Genomic DNA, 19,484 nt, shown 5'->3' on the forward strand with positions numbered 1-19,484 from the left:
AGGGCTCCACACAAAGGTGACCTCCTGACAAGTTGAGCAAAGGAGGCTCATGGGGGCACACCAGGGGTGTACTTGGAAGTCAAACCACACTTGCAAGATAAGGAAAAGCATGATTTGTTATTGTCTGCAAATAAGTGGATCTCTACTACACTGAAAATGAATGTAAAATAGGGATAGTCTCTGCTGCCCAGGCATTCAGCATGCCAATTAGAAAACCAGGGGCAGGGGCAACATGAGGAGGTGCCATGTAGTTTTATGAATGTTCCCCTGTCTCTGGGCAGACACTTGTGGGCCCTAGTGAGGACATAATGGATGGTGAGTGAGCTTCATGCCCTCCTCCGCACAGGAGGTGATGCCCATGAAGCCAAGGGCCAGAAGCGCTTGGAGGATTAGAAAATGGACATTTTCCTTCTGTTCTTAAACCATTCCGTGAACAGCTGGGTACCGAGAAAATGAGCAGGTGATTTCAGATTTACGAAGCTGCATCCTGACCCCCTAGGCAGAGCCTTTGAGAAGAGAAGGTGGGAGGCTGACAGAGATAGGTAGATGTGGGCATCTGAACCCAAAACAGTAGCTCTGATTACATATGGACCCTTGAACCAGCTGCTAGAAAGGGCTGCCATGGTGCCAGGAAACTGTCCCTCTCTCAGCGTGGAGAAGCCAGGTAAGGATCATCATTTATTGAAGATTTCTGTTGAATAGGTTAATTCTTGAATTGAGAATATAATCGAAATTTTCTTCTGGTCATATTTCTATGCTTTGGGTTTACTTCTAAAAACTTCTAAAATTTTCCCGTAGATCCTGTTGTCATTTATTGGTAACAAATTCATCTTCACTGGTGGAAGTATCTCCAACCCATCCCCCACCATTCCCTTCCTATGGCAATGAGAACAAAGATGGGAAGAATCAAAGGCAGGAGATGTGTAAAAATTCTCACGTCAAGAAAGCAACATCACGTTAATTTTATAACAATTCTAATACTTGCAAAGGAGTGTAGAACATTAAACTAGCTCAGTGGCATAAGTAGTATTGTTCACAGATATTTGCCTGTGAGGATTATGTTTCTTGCCCATTGATATTAAACTTTGCCATTCATTTGCTTTCCAAAATGAAATGAAGGTCCTGTGTCACTTCCATGCAGAAGCTTAAGGGCCAGTGCATGATCTGTCATTTTCTCTTTTCTCTCTGCTAGCTGATTGTTCTAAACAGAGGCTGCTCCTTCACCTTGGTCCTTGGAATGAAGATAATGTGAAGCAAAGCTGGAGCTGATAGGCAAGGGATGTGTAGCATGAATGAGAAATACACTTTTGATATTATAAGCCACTGAGACTTGAGGATCTTTTGTTATAGTAGCAGAACCTGGCCTATACTAATTAATACAAAGTATCCTTAAAGTACTTCAATTTTGTTTTTAAGTGTAATACTTGTATATTAATTTAAAAGATTGGTAAGAACCAGAGCAAAATAATAGTGATTATTTTCTGGGTAGGGGATTATGATTTTTTTTCTACTCTGTGTTCTTCTATAATTCCTTAGTCTTCTACAGTCAAAAAAATACTACATTCATTATTAAAGAAAACATACATGTTATGTTCTGTAAAAGGCAAAATATGCCTAGGCTGCAAGTTCCATTGTGAGTTTCACAACATTTTCACAACATTTTTAAATGTCCCTAAGATCTGCATCACTAACTCCAGCTAGCCTCCTGTGTCACTTCTTCCTTGCTTCCCCTCAACCCATAGTCTTGCATTTACTCTCTCAAGCTGGGACTTAACTGTAGTGTCCTGGAGTCCGCATCAGCAGTGTGGTGGTCCACAAAACTAACATTCGCTTAGCACAGAAGAACCTCAATCATTCTTGGGAGCTCTGTGAACATGTCCTTCTTTTGTTTCTCCATCTGATCTCTGACCATCATAATCAGAGGAATTCTTTTCTAAAGCCTGTTCTTTCACCATCAAAATTCAAAAAAGGTATCTATTTGAGGGATTGGGAGTAGAGGAAATACCTCCTTCTTCCAGATTTCTCAGGAAATTAACAGTATATCCAAAAATTAAAACATCTTGGAACCCCTACTTGAAAAAAACAAGAATGAAGCCATGGCCTTCTGACCGTGGTGGGTATTCTGATTCATCCTGATTCCATTTTAAAATCCTTAAAAGTTGTGCTATGTTATTATGTTAAGTTATTAAGTTCCTTCAGGAATCAGGACAAGAAACACTATGCGCTATAACAATCCAAAAACCTTGGTAACTTATCCCCATGAAGGTTTACTTCTCACTTATGTCAGACTGATGTGGGTTAAGAGGTAGCTCTCCTTAAAACAATGTCCCAAAATCCAGATTCTTTTTGTCTCAAGAGAGGAACATTTTCAACAGCAACACAATGGTTGCCATAAGAAGGGGAAAGTACGAATGATTGATTATTTAGGGATTTTTATGCAATAGATGGAATTGATATCATTTCACATCATTTCAACCCACATTCCAGGAACATTTTCAACAGCAACACAATGGTTGCCATAAGAAGGGGAAAGAACGAATGATTGATTATTTAGGGATTTTTATGCAATAGATGGAATTGATATCATTTCACATCATTTCAACCCACATTCCACTATCTAGAAACCAATTAGATGTACCAACCAAACTGAATAGGAAACCAGAAACTAGAATTTCTCTTAACTGAAAATATAAAACAAAATGAAATAAAATCACTAAGCATATGGCAGACTCCTCCCTTAGTTCTAGCTTCTAGTCACCAAATAGCCATTTAATTCTTTCTCCAATACATACAACTCACACTCACTTCTCCCAAGAGGGACAATTCAAGTCCTATCCACTCACGGAGTCCAAAGTTGGGGTACTGAATCTCTGAGAGATGTGCAGACTTCTCTATCAGATCTAAACAAGACCACTCTAGACCTAAAAGGCTATGAACTAAAAGGAAAAGCTGCCTGCTTCACCCGCTGGCCCATCACCACCACATACATCCCACAGTGGGTAGTAAACACATTGAGAACAGCACTAATGAACCCTCTCATTTGGAAGAGGAAGAAGGAAAGTCTCATGTCAATCACTGAACTGTAAGGATTCTGAGGTCCCATGGAGCGAATATTCTAAAGGACCCCCAACACTAGGGTGGGCAAAGTGCCTTGACTAGTAGTCTAGGTTCTGCTCTCTGGAATGAAGTCCTCAGCCCCCTGTTCTCCAGGGCCTTTGGCCCCACCCGTGAGTGCTCTTCCTGGTTCATTGTTGCCCTTGACCACATCTGAGGATGGCCTCCTGGAAATGAAACAACATTTGGAAGCTGTCTCTTTCCAACTCCTGGTATCAACTTCCTTGCTACCCACTTACAATACCCCCCAACCATGCCACTTCCCTTAAAGAAATCAATTTCTGAAACTACAAGGCTTCAATCTAGAAAACAGAAACTGCTTTTGACATTCTGAGTAGGATGATGTTTAACACAGGGAATCAGAGGATATGCAGCTATTAGACAGTGAAGAGAAGACTAATTCAGGAAGGCCACTTTTAGAAAATCCAGAAATATGGTATTGCTGGGAAGCCATCACCAGTGGTCTCCACTTCTACAGCATGAACATAATTGATTCTCAGAAAGACGTGCAATGCAGTTAGAAGTCCTTGCCAATTACCTTAGCTGCCTACAGTGTAGAAGAGAATGATTCTTAGGAAGATTTTCTAAACCAAGCCATGGCCACCAGCAAAATCCCACATCAGCTGTCTGCTCATGCTTATAAGAGGATAATAGCTTCTCCTTTCCTTCTGCCTTCCAAATCTCTGAGGAATGTGCCCTTGGGTGGGATGTAACTGAAACCCCCCCCACGCACCCCGGAAGGGGAGTCTGGGAAATACAGTTGCCATGATTTGTCACCCTGCAGTTCAGAGAAGACTGCTTAGGAGTGTGGTGATGATATTTAAAAAATCAGAAATAATATTTTTCACACTGAAGTTCATAGAAATTGTTAGAAGTCGCAGCCATTTACCATTTTCCTTTTCCTGCCCATCTTAGCCTACTCTGTGTATCTTGCTTAGTATGTTCACAGTGCATGTGAGCACAAGACAAATTATTCTGGGACAATACCATGAGAAAAATAGTTTCCTTTAGGGTCTAAAATTGTGTGACTCTGATCCAAGAACATCCAATAAATCTGGCCTTTGATAAACATCATTGCAAAGCAGTAAAATGATACAATGGGGAATGAGCCCAGTGGGGTCCAGTCTAGAGTTCGCTACTAGTATTCCACTTGAAAGAAAGTTATATGCCTTCTCTAGGCCTCATTTTTTTTTCCTCACTTGGGATAAAGGGTTAGACTAGATATTAGACTAAATGCGTCATTTCCAGGCTTTCATGTAGCTATGGAGTCATTCTTCAAAAGAAATCTTACAAGGAGTTATAATAACTAAAATTGGTTAGGTAGGAGTTGCTTCTCTGTAGTAGCATGGAGTTCTCCAAGGCAGCTCCAGATAATTCATCTGGTTTCATGGGGCACAGTTTAAAAACTCCCTGGATGAGACTGCCTGAAAATGCCCATCAACTTCCAAAGTAGTATGATGTAATCAACATTTCCAAGCCTTGACTCTGTTGGAAGTAATGCCAAATGCTCATCAAAAAATATATATTCAGAAAAACTCTAAGGCTAATTTGTATTTGCACTCAATAAAGAAGGGAGGGGATTGGAAGTCTGTTAAAGTGGAAAAATTTTAACATTTTGAAAGTACAATATTTGTGCCCCCAAACTCAGATTCCAAATGCTTTGAGACTTACTTAAAGATTTTATACATTATTCATATGGTACTCTGATAGCTGGAATAGTGTCATGGAAGAGTAACCATAAGCACTGTAAAAGAAAAATCAACAGGTACCACATAGGGGACAGGGGAGACAGCAATTAGATTTAACCAGAATCTATTGATTTTGTTCATATGGAAATAAAGCTAACATTGTTTCCAAGGGGGGGGAAAGGATTCCATAGCATTCACCAGAACTTCTCAGCTATATTAAGTGTAAGACCAGCCATGGTTAGGGTCCATTTGGAGTAATTTAAACTGTAGTAGATGCAAGAAGGGACAAAAATGTATGATTACTAGAGTTTTCTTGACAATTCTTTCTTTTTGCCCATTTTCCAATTGAGTTTCCATGTCTTTATTTTTCACTGTATGACCTTATTATTTGAGACACTCCATAGCCAGATCATGAACTCTGCCACAGAGAGCTCAAGTAGAAGTAGCCTGTTGTGACAACAACAGAGAGCCCAAGGATATCTATAATTTTATTATTGTCTTAGTCTGTTTAAGCTGCTACAGCAAAAACACTAATAGGCTAGATGGCTTATAAAAAACAGGAATTTATTTCTCACAGTTCTAAGGCTGGGAAGCCCAAGATCAAGGCTCCAGGAGATTCTGTGTGTAGTGAGAGTCTGTATCCTGGTTCAAGATAGCCATTTTTTTTTTTTTTCTGTGTCCTCACATGGAAGAAGTGACAAGGGAGCTCTCTGTGTCTTTTTGTAAGGGTACTGATCCCATGACCTAATCACCTCCCAAAGGCCTCACCTCCAAATACCAGCACATTAAGGATTAGGTTTCAACACTGGGATTTGGTGGGGACAAGGAGAGGAATAAACATTCAGTCTATAGCAGCCGCATCCTGAGAACCATGAATTTGTACTGGCTATGACGTGTCCCCTGAATGTCTGGACTTAGCCCTTCTACTTACCTCTCTGATCTCTCTCAGAGATCACTGTGTGGCCAGAGATCTGCAAAGCACCAGAAGTAGTGTGGCTCTTTTGTTTAATCATAATTCCAAAAGCACCTCTAGATCATCTATTTCTTCAAAGATCAGCTCAAACCCCACATCTTGTTTGATTCTGCCCCTGACCATCAAACCATGATGACCTTATCGTCTCTGTGACTTCATTAGGACCTGTTAAGGATTGTTAGTGATAACTCTTTCAGGTTACACCTTTCCTCTCAGCAGAACAAAATGGAGAGCTCACAGACTTTGATATCATAGCATACCAGGGTTTGAATCTAGACGCTGCCCCTCACTATCTAATGACCCTCATGTCATCACGAACCTCAGCTTTATCATGTGTAAAAGGAATAGGATGATACCTCACAGCGCAGTTGCAAAATTCTCAGAATAATGCTTAGCATGTAGAAGTTACTCAATACTAGTTACCTTCCTCTCCCTCCCCTCTTCCCTGACAAATTCCATGTATTTGTCTGGGAAGATAAATAAATACACTACTCTTAATCTTTTTCCTCCTCCTTTAATATTGAAGATCCCATGGGCCTCCTCTGATAGGATCCTGACTAAACGATCATAGATGTTGTAGAAATCACCTATTATCCAAAGCCTCTGTTTGACTTGGCCTACACTTACAGTGAATTGGTGACCTGACCATTATCAGTGAACAATCTAAATATAGACAAACTACAAGTGACTAGTGCAGGGCTTTTGTTAATGATTACCTACAATATTGCCTCAAATTTCTAAGTCTCTGCCCTATTTCTATTGTGTTGGTGAAATACGAGTTTTTTTAAATCTAAGTAACACCTTGACAAAATTAGAGCATGAATCAGAATTCCCATCAACTAAACTCATTTTCCTCTGGGGAAAGAACCACACTAGTCATCCAGGACCCCAGTGCCCCATGGATGTCTAAAGATGTCTCTAAGCAAACTGTTTTAGTTATCAAATAAGGCTGAAAAAAATCATTTTTTGCCCATGGCCTCCCTCTAAGAGGATTCCTGATCGAACAATCATAGAAGTCACATATCTTAAAAAAAAAAAAAAAAAAAAAAAAGAAGTCACATATCTTTAAAGACCTCTCAGACTTGGTCTACACTTACTCATGGGGCTCTCGGTATTCTTCTTTAATTTAGCTCTACAGAGTTGTTTGTTCCATTGGGTTTTGGTTGCTCCAGAAGAGCTATTAACATATTGTAGACATTGGTGTCTACTGTAACACAATCTGGGAAAAGTTCATCTGGTCAAAACCCCTCATTTTAGAGGTGAGGTCATGAGACCCAGAGATGTTGTCTATCTCATGACAGAAAACCCAAATTTCTAGATCTTTCTCCTTGTCTCCCACAATCTCCTTGGCTGGATGTCGATCTCATCAGACTCTGCTCCTTTCCCTTGCTATCTTTCTGTTGGATTATTCTGTATGTGCGTGCACGCACATGTCACAAAACAGAAAAACGTCCTCTTGAGAAATGTTGGCTCTCAAATGTTGGACAATAATTCATGCATTCATTCCCCAGAACGAGAAACAGATGATAACGGGAGGGGTGCTGTGATGGCAGTTTGATCAGTGGACAGGATGCCTGACTCCACTCAGGAGCCGGGTTGTGATGATTCACTCACTCACTACTCATTTGTTCCCCAAAAGTTTCCTGGGCCCCAAACTGTGCTAGCTGCTGTGGATACAAAAATCCAGTAGGACGCAGCCAGGGCCTTCAAGCCGCTTACAGTCTAGTGTGAGATGCAGGTCTGCAACAGCCGAGTGTAAGCAAGTGATGAAGCTTCTATGAGAGAAGCTAGTTTCTACCCGAGACCTAGGAAATCAGGGAATGGGGTTTCAGGCAATAAAATCTTGAGCGCTCCTAAGAGTTGCATATTGACTTGGTTCCCTAAAGCTTTTGGGAGATCTCTTGGGAGCGGGAAGCGCAGCGCGTGTCAATTGCTCAAATCAATCAGAGGGCAGCACAGATAACACACAACGGGGACCAAGAAGAAGCCAATGCTCTGCTGTCGCATGTGTCATAGGACTCCCCCCCACCCCACCCCGCTGCCCGCAGCAGCAGCTTGCCTTGCTAATTGTGTTTTCTTAAAGCAAATGCTAACACTGGTTTATATCCCTCGAGCACACACCAGCTGGATAGTAGGAGGAAGCCGGTTCAGCATTAAAAATTGACCGCCCATAATTTACGGGGCCGACAAGCCACAGGCAGGTAAGAGGGACCGTGTCTTGCGTAACTGGCACCCCGCGAGGTACCGCGGCCAAGGGGGGTGCTGGTCCCCTTACCAGTCTTCCCGACCCTTGGCAGGCACCTATCAGTCAACAGGCTCATGGGCAATGTCGGGAACGTTGATGAGACCTATGTGAATTTAGACAGCTCGGAATGCGGTTGTTAGATCGTTTTCAAGTGAATAAAACCTGAAATGTGCTTTTCACTTTGCAAATCATCTCACCAGCTACTGTCCACTGCGAAGTACTCTCCCAAGCCCTGAAGGCAACGGGCCTATAAAGGATGTTGCATGGCATAACTGAATCAAATTAAACGGCTGTTTACTTGTGCCTTGGAAGCTCTGACAAATAAAATGGAAGATGCCGTTGCCGTTTTCATCGACTAAAACAAATCTTTACAGGGGAGAAAAAGAAGAGAAAGAAACTAAAATGTCAGTTGCTGACACTGTCATTCCCTGCCAGTCAGTAAATAAACATAACATCTATTAGTTGTCATGGAAACGTTCCGCCCGATGCCGAGCATCAAAGCTCAGCAATAAAGAAACCCTGATATTTGTGGCTGGGCACAAACAACTCTTTTGGCATTTCTCATGAGCTCACTAGCGTTAAGAGCTAACATTTTCCCTGTTTGTTTTCTTTCTCAGGCATGAATGCATTTGTTTTGGAAAAAGACACATGTATCTTAGAAACCTATCAAAAATATGTGAATCCAGCTACCTTGCCAATCTCAGCTTTCCACACTCCCCCTGGCCCACCTCTCTTTTAACCTTTGCCTGAGAAGAATTTAAATGGCATATTTAGTCACTACATATTGTGCTTCCTGTACCCGATGCTGCACAAAAGGGATTGATTTAAATCATTTACAGTAACCGTGTGGAGGAGGAGGGTCCGGTTTTCTGCACCAAATGCTCTTGGATCCTTAATGAGCAGCCAAAATTACAGACAACAAATGAATACACTTGTATTTGTCTCTTCTTGGGTAAAGAATTATTCTTTAGTGAAAACTTATTGCATATTTACAGCATTCAACAAAAATGCAGCTCAGATATGTGAGCAGAGATAAAGGATGCTTAACCCTCCATCTCCCAGGAAACGAGTCTCTGGCTTTAAAAAGTCAGAGAATGTTCCTATTATAATTTTTTTTTAATCATGGAATTTATAACACCTCACAAAGCAGGAATGGACCAAGTCTAAAGGTTACAGCTGAGAGCCACTAAAGCTTTAGGAGCAACCATTGTTAATAATAATCAGCTGAAAGCAGAACACAGCTCACCCTTCAGAGCTTCACTCAAACATTTAGCATTTCTAAAGCTCTAGAGCCTTTGACAAGGTAGGCATAAATCAGGGGGGGATTTAAATTCCTGATTTTCTGGCATTTTCAAGCTATAAATCCCACACGTTCCTAAAACCACATCATCCCATAATCAGAGCTGAGGCCCAGAGTGAGGTCTGACTGCAGCTCAAGTCAAATTGGAATAAGGGGCTCCTGCTTCGGCTCTGGGCCTTAAAACAATTCTCGCTGAAGGACAGTTAAAGATTTTTTTTTTAAGCCTTCTGAAGTGAAGCCAAGAGGGGATTACATTTATCCCAACACTCTACCAGACCTTTCTCATGTTTGAATATAGCCACCTCTGGATTTTTCTAGAAGATCCTTTTAATCCATGTCTACATACTCCAAATGGTTTGCATAGTCAGAGGTAAGGGAACAATTGAAAAGGGCCTGTAATTGAATGAAGTCAATTCATAGTTTCTCAAAGTGGGCTCAAGGACCACTGGCATTGGAAATTCAGAATCACCTGTGATGTTGAGATTCAGATTTTCCAGCCCAACTGAGACATACATACTAAGTCAGAGCTCCCAGGGGACAGAGGACTTAATCAATTTAGCAAATGTCACCAGCTGATCCTTTTTGTCTGGAAAACTGTGCATTAAACCTTAATCTGGAAAAGCAGAGCCCAGAAATCTGCATTTTTAACCAGAGGGCCAGGCCCAAGTATAGATCCGTGAATGCTTGCTGTGTTAAATTGAATGTACCCATTACCTGTTATATTCATTTCTCCAGAGAAAAAGTCATGGTCCACACTTCCATTTTCTTTTTTCTTTTCTTTTCTTTTTTTTTTTTTTTTAATATTTTTCAGAAAAGCTCTTCCCTCATGTGACAGTGTTGTCTCTCCCTGCCTGGGAGCCTTTGCCCCAGGATCTCTGTTCACCCTGGTGGCAGCTAACATCACAGCAGGAGCACAGGGATGGGACCCAGAAGACCTCTGGGGCCTTGATTAACTCCTGCTGCTCTGAGCACCAGTCTCCTCATAACTTGAGCTTGTCAAACTCCAATTTTCCTGGCTCATGGTCTAGCTTCTCTAACACTGGCTAGTAAGGAAGTAAGGAAGCAGAAGAGGGAGAAAGGGGAAAGTCTGTATAGTATTCTTGGCCAGTTAACACTTTTTTTTTTTTTTTTAATAGTTGGGGAAAATGGAACCAGGGCTTCCAACTCTAGTAGTGCCTTGTCTCCCTTAAGGTAAAGTTCCCTGCTCTTTAAAACATGGGAGTCATTACCATGAAAACCCCTGTGTGGGCTCACTATAGGCAATGTGATTCCAGAAGAGCCTTTGGTATGAGAAAGGTAAGGACAGGTCCCAAGTGTACTAAGAATAATTGAACTGTTGATGGACTGACTTTTTTTATCCACTTCTTTCTCTTGAAAGGACCAGCGCAAATATATTTGTATGGTTTCTTGCCTTTTTGTCCATTTTGAAGAGACTACAGAAAGGAGGTAATCAAAGGGCTTAACAACACATTATGTTTTCACTCAATAGTTATAAATCTATCCCATAAAACTAGAAATAGAGGAAGTAGAGAGCTGGGGGCAGGGGAAGTATGCATCACTGGAGCAAAGGAGAGGAAGAAAATAGTTGACCCGCGTTGTAGGTATGTGGCGGGTATGTCAACAGCAACACCAGCCCAGGAGGATCCATCTCAAAGCCCCCAATTCCTCTTCAGCTTTGCTTGCCTTAGGACCTGCCTTTCGAAGCCTCTAGCATGCAGGCCTCTATAGATTCCCCAAGATTCGTCTCTAGCCTGCCAAGGTATGGGGATACTCTGTTTCCTCTCAGTGCTGGGAAGGCAGTGTTTGACTTTTCCAAAGGGAGTTTTCCTAGCAAACTAAGGAAAAAAACAAAATCAATTTTCTATAAACACATAGAAGCATGATAAATCCATAATTCTAGATCTGCTCAGCTAACGTTAACTTACTTTCAACCAGGTTTGGTTTCCCTGGCACATATCCTGGAGAACCAGCTCCAGGATCTTCTCTTCATCCTCTTCTGGCTGAACTGGGTGCTAAACAAACATCCTCCAACTCTTAGCCAGAATTCAACTTGGATTTGTCTCACTTTTAGGCCTGGCAGGAATCCTAATGCTTTCCTGAACATCATTCCCCATGCCTTCTTGGAGGGAATTGTGAATGGAAGAGGGCTTTTGAGATAAGTAGTCAGGGTCCAAGTTCCCAGCTGTCAGTGGCAGGCTGTGTGACCTTACATGAGCTGTTTGGCATGTCTCACCTTACCATTTCCTCCTGTTAAAATGAGGTAACAATGCTGACCCCATGAATTGCTGACACATGAAATGCAAAAACATAGGACATCCTTTTCCCTTAAATCATATGGTACAAGTCCCCAGATCCGCCTATCCTCATGGTTCCTCAGCATGTATCTCCTCCATATTCTCCCTTCTGGGTATCCAGCCCTGATCCATGACTTTAGCACAGAGGAGGTATCCAGGGTGAAGGGAAGAGAGAACAGAGCAGAGTCAGGATGCCTTGCTAGGAAGCAGTAAGTCCAAATCAGGGGAAATGAGGACACAAACTGAAGGACAACACTGAAAATGGAGGATGAACATGAACAATTTAATGAAGGCAGGATCTCACTGGATGTGCATGATGAAAGCAGAAGAGTAGATCAGGCATGGCAGGGAGGGAAGAGCACTGCACTTAGAACCAGGAGACCTGGTTTCAAGGTCTTCATTCTACCATTTACCAGTTTCATAAACCCTGTGAAGCCATTCATCTCTGAGTCTCATTTTCATCTTTTGTAAAACAAAGCTGAAAATAGCTACAGATTCAATAGAAACTGCATAAAATGCCTGAAACATGATGGAATGGAACCATCATTCCATAATGGTCATTTTTAATCTTCTTATGACCTTGAAGTCACTTAGCTCTCCTGTGCCTCAGTTTCTCCATTTGTAAAGGGTGGACCTAAGTGAACCCTATAGGCCCTTACAACTGTAACATGTTTGCATCTATCAAGAAATGATGAGTTTGGTTTGTACATGTCAGATGCAGGCTGGTATTCCCATGGAAAGTTTCCTGGTCTACTGGCTAACCCAGATCAAGACTCTAGAGAAGTAGTTCTTAAAGGGTCACTCCAGCCCCTAGGGGGTATTGAAAAAATTTCTAGGCATTTATGGTTGTCACAATGATGGCAAGGCACTACTGACATTAGAGGACAGGAACCAGAGATACCATGATGTGTACAATGCGTACAGTACAAACACAATAGTGAATTGTCCTGTGTGACTTTCACATGTTTTCCTGGATATCCATGTAGGACAATAGTTCTCAGAGTACAGTCTGGGGACCCCAGGAGATCCCCTAGACCATTATAGGGATAATCAAGGTCTAAACCATTTTCATAATCATACATCATATTATTTGCCTGTTTTTCTGAGTTGACATGTGCAATGATGAGACAAAAAGGAATGATGGATAAAAATGTTGGTGTCTTGCACACATCAAGGCAATAGCATCAACCTGTATTGCACTAATGATCACTGCATTCTTTATCACCATGCACTTGCAGTTAAACAAACAAAAACAATAACACCCTCTATTTTCACTTTAGAATGTTCTTGAAGCAATAAAATTGATCAACTTCATTAAATCTCAATTCTTGAGTATATACCTTTTAACTACTTTGTCTGACAAAATGCTACATATCAAAATACAATTTGAGTTGCCGTGTCTTTCATGGAATGTCAGTTTTACTTGAAAAAACAACAGGCAGACAAATTATGATTATTCGGATAAGTATCTTGCAGACCATTTTCTCAAAAATAAACAATTTTTTCATTTTCAAGGAAACAACTAAAAAGTACAGTTGTTATCTGTGATAACAGATAACAGTTGAGCATTCAAGCAAGAATTAGAATTGTGGGAAATTTGCACCTGCCACCATGAGCTTGCTAACTTTTCAAACTTAAAGCCCTTCCTGATGAGATTGGTGGCAATATTAATGAATGTGATTTTTTGATTTTGTATGATAAAATGTGTCAACATTTGGATATCTGTGTAACTCGGTGAACCAATACTTTACAAATGATCAATGTACAATGTTACAAAATAAAAAAAATTCATTCAAAATGCAAGATAGATCAATGGGGTTTAATATAACAGAGTTTAAAAGAATCATTGATAGGATTTCAGGTCTCATTTTGAATAGCCCTTAAGAAACCATCATTTGGGAGTACTTGGGTGGCTCAGTTGGTTATGCATCTGCCTTTGATTCAGGCCAGGATCCCAGGGTCCTAAGACCTAGCCTGAGTCCGCTCCCAGCTCAGCAGGGACTCAGCTTCTCCCTCTCCCTCTGCCTCTCCTTCTGTTCTTGCTTTCTCTCCCTTGCTTGCTCACTCTCTCAGATAATAAATCTTATTTTAAAAAAAAGAAACCACAGCTTGCTAAATAAATAAAAGAAACTATAGCTTGTTGAGCTTTGTGTCTTATCAAAGAAAAATATCCACAAATACCTGAAAAGTCTACTACCAAACTTCTGCCTTTTCCAACTACATATCTGAATAAGGCTTGGTTTTCTTCAAAAACTTCAAGCAAAATATCATATTGTAATAGATTGAATACAGAAGCAGATAAGGGAGTCTAGCTGTGTTTGATAAGCCAGATATTACAGAGATTTGCAAAATTGTCAAACACACCATTCTTCACACCAAATTGTCTTTTGTCTGGGGAGATATAGTTACTTCTAATAAAATGTTATTTATCTTAACATGTAATTGTCTTATTGCTATTTTAGAATAAATAATAAATACTGTTAAAATTTATGTTTTAATTTCTAATAGAGTAAATATCAATAGATATAACCCACATGAGCAAATGCTCCTGGGGTCCTCAATAATGATTAAGAATGTAAAGAGATTCTGAGACCAAAAAGTTTGAGAACCACTGACATAGGACAAAATTCAATTATCTAAGCCTAGAATCTAATTCTGTTTTATATATAAATTAAAAGTACTTTTATATCTCCTAATGTACACCAACTTCCTGGCATGCAGCTGTCATGTGAATCAGTGGTAGACTGTACATTGCTTGGCTTAAAACTTGACCAAGATCTATGGACCATTTCATAAAGTCATACCACCAATGGCAACACTAGTCATGATATTAGAGTTGCTGATAATAGTACACCCATATATTCTGGCTTCGTAATTGTGTCATCCCTGATTTTTTGGTAAGGCACAGACTTCTGGCACTTTATTTTGTCTTCTGGTATAATTTCATGCAAGGATTTGCATGCAGAAATACATACTGTATTATTAATTTTCCTTTACTTTTTATACTAGAGTTATGTATTTTAAAATTATGTATATAGGTTATTTATGTTATTTGTGAATTTCATAATAATAAAAAGGACATTATAAAATATTTGTTATGAAAGGGGCATTGGGGGGCACCTGGGTGGCTCAGTGGTTGAGCATCTGCCTTTGGCTCAAGTCATGATCCCAGGGTCCTGGGATCGAGTTCTGCATCAGGTTCCCCATGAGAAGCCTGCTTCTCTCTCTCCCTATGTCTCTGTCTCTGTCTGTGTCTCTCATGAATAAATAAATAAAATATTTTTAAAAGGGGGGGGAAGGTATTGGGTCTGATATGGTTAAGAATCACTGCTCTAGGAGGTAGAGGCTGATATGAGAAATTTGAGAATTATCTACACAGAGGTAATAGCTGAAGCCACAGGAAAGAGTCATCTTATGAGAGGTCTCATTCAGAGTGTCAAGCCTTTTAAAAGTGATGGAGGAATAACCACTGGGTAGAGGATGTCCCAAAAGAATGCTGCTTGTGAAAGTTGGCTCAGAGTTCCCCAGCAACATGCTACCTCATTGTCAATCTCTTGACTCTAATTTCCCATTTGCCTACCAACTCTCGTTCATATGCTTTTCCTCCTTGGACTTACCTTGTCTCCTTACTTGAATCAATAGATGTCAGACCCTACCTCTAAACCCGTTCTATGAGCCACACCTTGGACAATTGACCTGAGCTCACCTCACCCTGGGATAGCTACTGTTGCTGGACTTTAACCCCAGAAAACTACCACAGAAAGGACAGTGATGAAACGGGCAAGTATAAAAAAAGGAAATGTGAAAAAATGAAATTCTTTGATAAGATGAGAGGTTAAGTTCTTGCTACAAAGAGCCTCTCAGTCTCAGCTATGCCTGTTCTCTCTCTCCCGTGAATTCTGAAATTCATTCAATTTCACATTTTTATAAAATGGCAAAATGTCTCAGTCTCTTAGCTCATGATTAAAACCCAGTTGTTTATTTATAGGGCCATTTGTTGCTGAAACCTCTCCTTAAAAAAAAATAATAATTGCTTCTTAAGATGGTTTTCCTCTATCTGCCAGAAGATGTCATTTTGGGATGAGGCCATTCAAACTTGCTCAAATCTGAGCGATAACTCAGCTAAAATGAGGTCAATGTAAATGACTACCCACAACGGGGGGAAAAATCTGTTAAATTAAATCCAGAGTAAGTACCAACATATCATGTGGTGAGAGTTACATGTGTCAAATGAAGGAGTGTTATGAGGATTAATGAGTCCGTTATTAAAAAACGCTTTGGGATTCTTGGATGAATGGCATTATTGAAAGTGGGGGTAGGACTGGCATTTACAGATTGTAGTTATATCAAGGCCTTGTAACAGACTCTGGGGAAACATGGAGAAAGTAATGGAAGAACTTAAAACAGATTTTTTTTTTATTGATTGTTGTATTTTATATTACATTTAGCAGTCCAAATACTTCATTTGACAAAATATGTGGATAGATGCAGGTGTCTACTTTGCAAAGTTCTACAAAAAGTAATGTAAGCTCATCTGAGAATCTCAACATTGTGTTGTAGCGTATGAAAGAAACACTGGGACAATAGTAAGAATCAACTCAGAACAAACTTACCTTACCTCCCCATAGTGGTGTGTGCAATAGGCAAATGTCAAAGTTGGAGAATGTTAAGGAATTTTCTGTTGGGTAAAGTACAGACTAAACCAGAGCCAACCCTAACATGATTCCCGGCTGTTTCCCTACAAGTTTGATGTTGTCATGGATAGTGGAAAATGCAGTCAATCTCCTGGTTGTTTCTAAATGCCTGAAAGTCTCAGGCTTCCAGATGACTGTTTTTTTTTTTTTTTTCTTTTTCACTTGAAGTTTTCACATCATAAAATGTGTGACTGAGATTGTATCCTTTGAAAACTATAAAATTGTCCCAAGTCTCCTATCGCCCTTCCTGCAGAGCCTGACACCCTACGTAGCTCTCTGTGACTTCCCAGGGACTGAATCTTCATGGTCTCTTTTGGCTGTGAGCTCCTGTTGTACCCTGATCCTCCCTCAGTCTCCTGCTACTGTGTTGCCCACCCATACTCCCCAATCTAGTCATGGAGTCCAGGCCTTTGCCCAGATTTCACCAAAGCCTGCTGACATAAAGCACTTGGTGTGTAGCAGCACACTTTACCAGACAACTGGAAAAGCAAATGGCATTTAACTGACAGAAACAAAGACAATTTGAAGTTACAGTAATAAATATTCCTGTTCTCAGGGGTCCTCCAATCAACCCAGCATCAAGAATTGCCCATTGGCCCGTTTTCTCCTTAAGTTTCAGTCTCCTGTAGTGCCAGTGCCACTTGGCTCCAGGATCCCTCTCTGCCTTCCTCTGCCTCCCTTTTCCCCTACTCTTTCCTACTTCTGAGCTCCTATTCATTTTCTAGACAGAGCTGATTAGATACTTCTTTGTGATCTCCTTCTAATCCATGCCCTCAGAACATCATCGTCCATCCCTGATGCGGTTATCAAGGTATTTTCCTGATTAATACTATCTGTTCAGGAAAGGAATGAAAACAATTCTTCTCCCTAAGAAGGTTCTGTTGCTTTCCATGCAGAAGCTTTGGTCACACTGCAACCACTTAGGGCCTTTGGGAGGAGACTTAGGCATCAACTGCATTGCAGAATCCTTCATTTCCCTCCCACTTCCAGGTGAGAATCTTCCCCTTCCATGAACCAGTGCCTGCTTGTCATTTATGGTGTCCAGCAGAAATGCCATCATCCATGCTGAACTCAATCCAAATTATACTGTATGCAGTCCTGTTTAACATTGATACACTTTTAAATGTTCCAACAGTAAAAGAGGTCTCTCACAGCAGAAAATAACAGATTCCAATATGAAATACCACTTTGCCTGCTTGAAGAGGAAGGAAGAAATTTCTAGGTTGAAGAGATCAAAAGGATTGTTTATTTATGGATTTTTTTTTAAGTCAGAACTTTTACAGCTGAATTGAATGTATTATTTTGAACAGATAATATATGCACGAAGTGTAAATTTCAGAAGGTAAAAAGAGTGTAGAATGAAAAGTAACATTTCTCTGTCTTGTCCCATAATTGCCCAGCCTCCCTTCCCAGAGACAGCTACAGGTAACAGCTTCTTCTGCAACCTCCCAAAGATTTTCTGTACATTTACAAACGTACATATTATTTATTTTTCCTTAGACAGCTTGTGACCACTCTACATATTCTTCTGCCCTTTACTTTTCCATTTCACAATAGATCTTAGAGATCATTCCTCATTAGTAGATACAGAGATTTTCATTATTTCTATTGACTCTGTCATTTTGTGTTGTATGTATACACCATAATTTAGTCAATCATTGATGGACATTTAGATGGTTTTTCAGTATCTTCCTAGTACAAACACTCCTGCAATGAATTCCCTTGTGGATAGGTATTTGAACCCTGTACAATATATTTATAGGATAAATAATTGGGGATGAAACTCTTAGACCAAATTGTATGTGCATTTTAATTTTATTAGATATTGCCCAATTGCTTTCTATAGAGATTCACTAATTTGCCCTCCAGCAATGTGTTAAAGAGACACAAATTTACCTGCACTTAAAGAGATGGGTAAGAGTTGGAATGACATATAAAAGAGTGAGCAGAAATCTGCTAAGAAGAAGTGGCACACTCCTGGTGTATAAGCACCTTGAAGGCAAAACTATGCTGTTTATCATCATATCATCCGGCCTTTTAGCACAATGTCTGGCATTCATAAAAACGCAGATACTTTTGATAAGTGAATGGCATCATAACAGTTTAGAAGTGAGAACTAAACTTAGGCTGTCTGGAGGAGACAGAGTAGTTCAAATGACCTAAGGTGTATGTATAATGGGAGAAGAGGCCAAAAAAAAAGTTGAAAATGTGAATTGTTCCTTTTATGTCATCACCTAGGAAACAATTTTTATAGTCAGAATGAAGGGAGAAAATATGGTAAAATGTACCTTGGATACTATAAACTTCCATGAGAAAAAAATATTGATCATATCATCCTAGAAAGTACATGGACTATGCTATTTTTCCAAGTAGAGATCATTAGTTTTGTCAATATGTAGCCATTGGATCAGGATGTTTTAAGTCCAGACTAATGGTCTTGGCTGCCCCTTAAGGTCAGGCCAATTGCTTGGGTTGCCTCACTGGCCAGCAATCCATCCTGACCACCACACTGGGAGATATAATCAATTGAGCTTTTCTGTGGCCAGTCACTCTGAATGTGCAGAGCCAACTGAAGATTATAAAGGGAATAGAATTCATGAATCCAGCTACTGGCCTAGTAATTCCATAAAATCAAGGGTTTGTTATGAAGTGGGTACATTGATGATATAGAGATTACAGAAAGATTTTATACACACACATACATACAGAGAAAGGTATAAATATACCCCCATTGTCCCTACATTGTTGCTAAGTTTCACAGCTCTAGGTTACAGTATTATTGCCCCATTCTAGATATAAATAAACTGGTCTAAATAGGTGAATTGACTCTCTTGTAATCATTTAGCTGTAAAGTGAAGAAGTGAGAATTCCGACCTAAGTATACGAGGCTCTAAACTCAAATTTCTACTACATTGTTAGACTTGAATTACAAGCATGAACTAATACCATGGGCCATTCACCATTCAGGCCACTATTACACATTTTTTTTTCGGGCTGTTTCACTGAGTCAGTGACATGGCAACATTTACAACACACAGTTAAATCTCAGTCTTACTCACATGCAGGCCAATTTTTCTAAGTAACCGGTGTTCTATCCTTTCCACACACACACACACACACACACACACACACACACACAAAGAAGAAGGCTTAGATCTAGTAATGGCACATTTGTA

The 19,484-nt window shown here is 40.2% G+C and overlaps 1 long non-coding RNA gene across 3 annotated transcripts in view; it reads left to right on the forward strand.

Annotated features, from left to right (window-relative positions):
• The first annotated feature begins 332 nt into the window (after positions 1 to 332).
• LOC144288298 (uncharacterized) overlaps positions 333 to 19,484 on the forward strand; it is a 29,446-nt gene continuing 10,294 nt past the window's right edge. For all 3 annotated transcript variants that reach the window (XR_013356261.1, XR_013356259.1, XR_013356260.1), the window contains exon 1: positions 333 to 664. This is a non-coding gene — a long non-coding RNA (uncharacterized LOC144288298). The remainder of the gene's footprint in view (positions 665 to 19,484) is intronic.

The sequence above is a fragment of the Canis aureus genome, chromosome 18 (assembly GCF_053574225.1).
Source record: "Canis aureus isolate CA01 chromosome 18, VMU_Caureus_v.1.0, whole genome shotgun sequence".
Classification (NCBI taxonomy): domain Eukaryota; kingdom Metazoa; phylum Chordata; class Mammalia; order Carnivora; family Canidae; genus Canis; species Canis aureus.